Raw genomic sequence first — 6,262 nt, 5'->3', positions numbered from 1 at the left:
TTGTTCGGTAGAACTCTGGGAGACGCCTGAACGATCTTCCGGAAGATGGGGGGGGGTCATCGCTGTTTGAGGACTTTTAATGAATGAACTTAACTCTTCTTAAATTTTGATTTAAAGCTTTCGTGACTGCAGGGATTCATCTTCTTGGTTCTTTCGGTAAAGTCACGTAGAAGGGAGATAATAAAATAATAAAAATATAAAACAATACAAATTATCACGTTTTATATTTTTATTATTTTATTAATTCCCTTCTACGTGACTTTACCGAAATAACCAAGAATATGAACTCTTCCTATGAGGGAAAACTGCTATCTTTGATAGTTTTTCGAATTATTCAGATGTCAACATAGAATGTGTCAAATGTTAAATCCGAAATATCTCAAATACAACAATGTAAAATTAAAATATCAAGTTTTAGTTAATTCCAAATGTGGGGTCACAAGACATCTGGAGCACCCTTCGGTAAAGTCACGTAGCTAGAAAATAATAAAATAATAAAAATATAAAACGTGATTATTTTAATTGTTTTATTTTTTTATTTCCCTTCTATGTGACTTTATCGAAAGAACCAAGAAGATGAATCCCTGCAGTCACGAAAGCTAAAAAATAATAATAAAATAATAATAAACAAAAAGAGTCTGAATTCTTGCATACTCTTTGGTTCTTTCGGTAAAGTCACTAAAGTTTTAAGTCAAAATATTTTTTGTGTGTTTTTTTTAGGCTTTGGAAGATTCTACCGATCTTCCGGAAGACGTGGAAGCCGTTTTGTTACCATCTTCCGGAAGATACGCTCTGCCGGAAGAGGAAGTTGGAACAAAAAAAACGCAACTACCTCTTCCGGAAGAGCGTTCCTTCCAGACGGATCTGCGTCTGCCGGTCTTCCGGAAGATCCCACCGCGATCGTTTTATTGGTTCACGGAAGATGCGGTAGGGATCTTCCGGAAGATCCGGTAGAGTCTTCCGGAAGATGCGGTAGAGATCTTCCGGAAGATGCGGTAGAGATCTTCCGGAAGACTCGGTAGAGTCTTCCGGAAGATCGCTGAAGGTTGCCAAGGCGACTGCCACCGGCGGGAAATCTTCCCGCGCTTTAAAAAAAAAGAGAACCGAAGGACCGCGAACCGGTTACCATTCACGAATCGGTTACCGGTTCGGCGAGCCGAGAGGGGGGCTGGAGCGTGTTCTCGGGAGCGGCACTTGGCCTACTCTTCCACGCCGTGCCCGGACAGTCTTTGGGAGCGGGACAACTTTCCCCCAAAGGCAAAGCTCCCCCAGGTAGCCTCTAGCAGGCTGCAGGGGCAAGTGCTGTCAGCAGCACCTATACACGAAGCTCCCCCAGGTAGCCTCTATCAGGCAGTAGGGGCAAGTGCTGTCAGCAGCACCTTTACACAGACAAAGCTCTCCCAGGAAGCCTCTAGCTGGCTGCAGGGGCAAGTGCTGTCAGCAGCACCTTTATACAAAGCTCCCCCAGGTAGCCTCTAGCAGACTGTAGGGGCAAGTGCTGTCAGCAGCACCTATACGCAGACAAAGCTCCCCCAGGTAGCCTCTAGCAGGCTGCAGGGGCAAGTGCTGTCAGCAGCACCTTTATACAAAACTCCCCCAGGTAGCCTCTAGCAGACTGTAGGGGCAAGTGCTGTCGGTAGCACCTTTACACAAAGCTCCCCCAGGTAGCCTCTAGCAGGCTGCAGGGGCAAGTGCTGTCAGCAGCACCTATACACAGACAAAGCTCCCCCAGGTAGCCTCTAGCAGGCTGCAGGGGCAAGTGCTGTCAGTAGCACCATTACACGAAGCTCCCCCAGGTAGCCTCTAGCAGACTGTAGGGGCAAGTGCTGTCAGCAGCACCTATACACAAAGCTCCCCCAGGTAGCCTCTAGCAGGCTGCAGGGGCAAGTGCTGTCAGTAGCAACACCTTTACACGGACAAAGCTCCCCCGTATAGCCTCTAACAGGCTGCAGGGGCAAGTGCGGTTAGTGGCAGCCAGGGGTGATCAGCATTTGGTGATGGTGGTGGAGTAAGTGGTGGTGATGGAGGTGGTGATGGTGGTGGTGATGGTGGTGTAGGAAGTGGTGATGGTGGTGTAAAAAGTGGTGGTGATGGTGGTGTAGGAAGTGGTGGTGATGGTGGTGTAGAAAGTGGTGGTGATGGTGGTGTAGGAAGTGGTGGTGGTGGTGGTGTAGGAAGTGGTGGTGATGGTGGTGGAGGAAGTGGTGGTGGTGGTGTAGGAAGTGGTGGTGGTGGTGGTGGAGGAAGTGGTGGTGATGGTGGTGGAGGAAGTGGTGGTGGTGGTGTAGGAAGTGGTGGTGATGGTGGTGGAGGAAGTGGTGGTGGTGGTGTAGGAAGTGGTGGTGATGGTGGTGTAGGAAGTGGTGGTGATGGTGGTGTAGGAAGTGGTGATGGTGGTGTAGGAAGTGGTGGTGATGGTGGTGTAGGAAGTGGTGGTGATGGTGGTGGAGGAAGTGGTGGTGATGGTGGTGTAGGAAGTGGTGGTGATGGTGGTGTAGGAAGTGGTGGTGGTGGTGTAGGAAGTGGTGGTGATGGTGGTGTAGGAAGTGGTGGTGATGGTGGTGGAGGAAGTGGTGGTGATGGTGGTGTAGGAAGTGGTGGTGATGGTGGTGTAGTAAGTGGTGGTGATGGTAGTGGAGGAAGTGGTGGTGATGGTGGTGTAGGAAGTGGTGGTGATGGTGGTGTAGGAAGTGGTGGTGATGGTGGTGTAGGAAGTGGTGGTGGTGGTGGAGGAAGTGGTGGTGATGGTGGTGATGGTGGTGGTGATGGTGGTGGTGATGGTGGTGTAGGAAGTGGTGGTGATAGTGGTTATGGTGGTGGTGATGGTGGTGGTGATGGTGGTGTAGGAAGTGGTGGTGATGGTGGTGGAGGAAGTGGTGGTGATGGTGGTGGAGGTGTTGGTGGTGATGGTGGTGATGGTGGTGATGGAAGTGGTGGTGGTGGTGGTGGTGGAGGAAGTGGTGGTGATGGTGGTGTTGGTGGTGATGGTGGTGATGGTGGTGATGGTGGTGTAGGAAGTGGTGGTGATGGTGGTGGTGATGGTGGTGGTGGAAGTGGTGGTGGAGGTGTTGGTGGTGTTGGTGGTGATGGTGGTGATGGTGGTGATGGTGGTGGTGGTGATGGTGGTGATGGTGGTGGTGTAGGAAGTGGTGGTGATGGTGGTGATGGTGGTGATGGTGGTGTAGGAAGTGGTGGTGATGGTGGTGTAGGAAGTGGTGGTGATGGTGGTGATGGAAGTGGTGGTGATGGTGGTGGAGGAAGTGGTGGTGATGGTGGTGATGGAAGTGGTGGTGATGGTGGTGGAGGTGTTGGTGGTGTTGGTGGTGATGGTGGTGGTGGTGATGGTGGTGATGGTGGTGATGGTGGTGTAGGAAGTGGTGGTGATGGTGATGGTGGAAGTGGTGGTGGTGGTGTAGGAAGTGGTGGTGGTGGTGGTGTAGGAAGTGGTGGTGATGGTGGTGTAGGAAGTGGTGGTGATGGTGGTGTAAGTAGTGGTGGTGGAAGTGGTGGTGATGGTGGTGAAGGAAGTGGTGGTGATGGAGGTGGTTATGGTGGTGATGGTGGTGAGGGTGGTGGTGTTGGTGATGGAGGTGGTTATTGTGGTGGTGGCGATGGTGTTGATGGAGGTGGTGGTGGTTTATTGTGGTGGTTATTGTGGTGGTGGTGATGGTGGTGGTGTTGGAGCTTCATGACTACAGACTGATCGTTGTGGAGGCTCAACGACCCCCCCCCCCTCCCGGCCCAACGTTTGATCCGACCTCGAGCGATCTGAACCCGCTTCGTTTACGAAACGTGGAGGCCAAACCCGCAGGAGCCGGGCACTGATCCACGAGACCACCACGGCGGAGAGCGAGCCATGACGAGGACTCACTCACTCCACTGACGACGAGGACTCGCTCACTCCGCTTTAAGATGTTTTTTGTTCATGTTTTTGTTTGTTGCGGTTGCACTCGATTCAAGAGCCGAATGGCTCACAGGGCTACACCTAATAAATGAACTTGAACTTGACGAGGACTCACTCACTCCGCTGATATCGGGGGTCGAACCCACGGACGACCTCCTGGGGTCAGCGGGCGACGTTAAGGACGACATTTTGTAGAATTCTCTTCATTTTATTGTCGACAAAATTCGTCGCAAAGGGTCGCAGGTGGTACCCAGAATGCATCTAGACGCCCTGTAGATCTACAAGTCGTGTAGACACTGTCTCACTGCATCTAGAGTCTTGTAGATCTACAAGTCGTGTAGACACTGTCTCACTGCATCTAGACGTCCTGTAGATCTACAAGTCGTGTAGACACTGTCTCACTGCATCTAGACGTCCTGTAGATCTACAAGTCGTGTAGACACTGTCTCACTGCATCTAGACGTCCTGTAGATCTACAAGTCGTGTAGACACTGTCTCACTACATCTAGACGTCCTGTAGATCTACAAGTCGTGTAGACACTGTCTCACTGCATCTAGACGTCCTGTAGATCTACACGTCGTGTAGACACTGTCTCACTGCATCTAGACGTCCTGTAGATCTACAAGTCGTGTAGACACTGTCTCACTGCATCTAGACGTCCTGTAGATCTACAAGTCGTGTAGACACTGTCTCACTGCATCTAGACGCCCTGTAGATCTACAAGTCGTGTAGACACTGTCTCACTGCATCTAGACGCCCTGTAGATCTGCAAGTCGTGTAGACACTGTCTCACTACATCTAGACGTCCTGTAGATCTACAAGTCGTGTAGACACTGTCTCACTGCATCTAGACGTCCTGTAGATCTACAAGTCGTGTAGACACTGTCTCACTGCATCTAGACGCCCTGTAGATCTACAAGTCGTGTAGACACTGTCTCACTGCATCTAGACGCCCTGTATATCTACAAGTCGTGTAGACACTGTCTCACTGCATCTAGACGCCCTGTAGATGTACAAGTCGTGTATACACTGTCTCACTGCATCTAGACGCCCTGTAGATCTACAAGTCGTGTAGACACTGGCTCACTGCATCTAGACGCCCTGTAGATCTACAAGTCGTGTAGACACTGTCTCACTGCATCTAGACGCCCTGTAGATCTACAAATCGTGTAGACACTGTCTCACTGCATCTAGACGCCCTGTCGATCTACAAGTCGTGTAGACACTGCCTCACTGCATCTAGACGTCCTGTAGATGTACAAGTCGCGTAGACACTGTCTCACTGCATCTAGACGTCCTGTAGATGTACAAGTCGTGTATACACTGTCTCACTGCATCTAGACGCCCTGTAGATCTACAAGTCGTGTAGACACTGGCTCACTGCATCTAGACGCCCTGTAGATCTACAAGTCGTGTAGACACTGGCTCACTGCATCTAGACGCCCTGTAGATCTACAAGTCGTGTAGACACTGTCTCACTGCATCTAGACGCCCTGTAGATCTACAAATCGTGTAGACACTGTCTCACTGCATCTAGACGCCCTGTCGATCTACAAGTCGTGTAGACACTGCCTCACTGCATCTAGACGTCCTGTAGATGTACAAGTCGCGTAGACACTGTCTCACTGCATCTAGACGTCCTGTAGATCTACAAGTCGTGTAGACACTGTCTCACTGCATCTAGACGCCCTGTAGATCTACAAGTCGTGTAGACACTGTCTCACTGCATCTAGACGTCCTGTAGATCTACAAGTCGTGTAGACACTGTCTCACTGCATCTAGACGTCCTGTAGATGTACAAGTCGTGTAGACACTGTCTCACTGCATCTAGAGTCCTGTAGATCTACAAGTCGGGTAGACACTGTCTCACTGCATCTAGACGCCCTGTAGATCTGCAAGTCGTGTAGACACTGTCTCACTGCATGTAGACGCCCTGTAGATCTACAAATCGTGTAGACACTGTCTCACTGCATCTAGAGTCCTGTAGATGTACAAGTCGTGTAGACACTGTCTCACTGCATCTAGACGTCCTGTAGATCTACAAGTCGTGTAGACACTGTCTCACTGCATCTAGACGTCCTGTAGATCTACAAGTCGTGTAGACACTGTCTCACTGCATCTAGACGTCCTGTAGATCTACAAGTCGTGTAGACACTGTCTCACTGCATCTAGACGTCCTGTAGATCTACAAGTCGTGTAGACACTGTCTCACTGCATCTAGACGCCCTGTAGATCTACAAGTCGTGTAGACACTGTCTCACTGCATCTAGACGCCCTGTAGATCTGCAAGTCGTGTAGACACTGTCTCACTACATCTAGACGCCCTGTAGATCTACAAGTCGTGTAGACACTGTCTC

The sequence above is a fragment of the Lampetra planeri genome, unplaced genomic scaffold (assembly GCF_965212315.1).
Source record: "Lampetra planeri unplaced genomic scaffold, kcLamPlan1.2.h2 scaffold_249, whole genome shotgun sequence".
Classification (NCBI taxonomy): domain Eukaryota; kingdom Metazoa; phylum Chordata; class Hyperoartia; order Petromyzontiformes; family Petromyzontidae; genus Lampetra; species Lampetra planeri.
Note: the sequence above shows the minus strand (reverse complement) of the source record.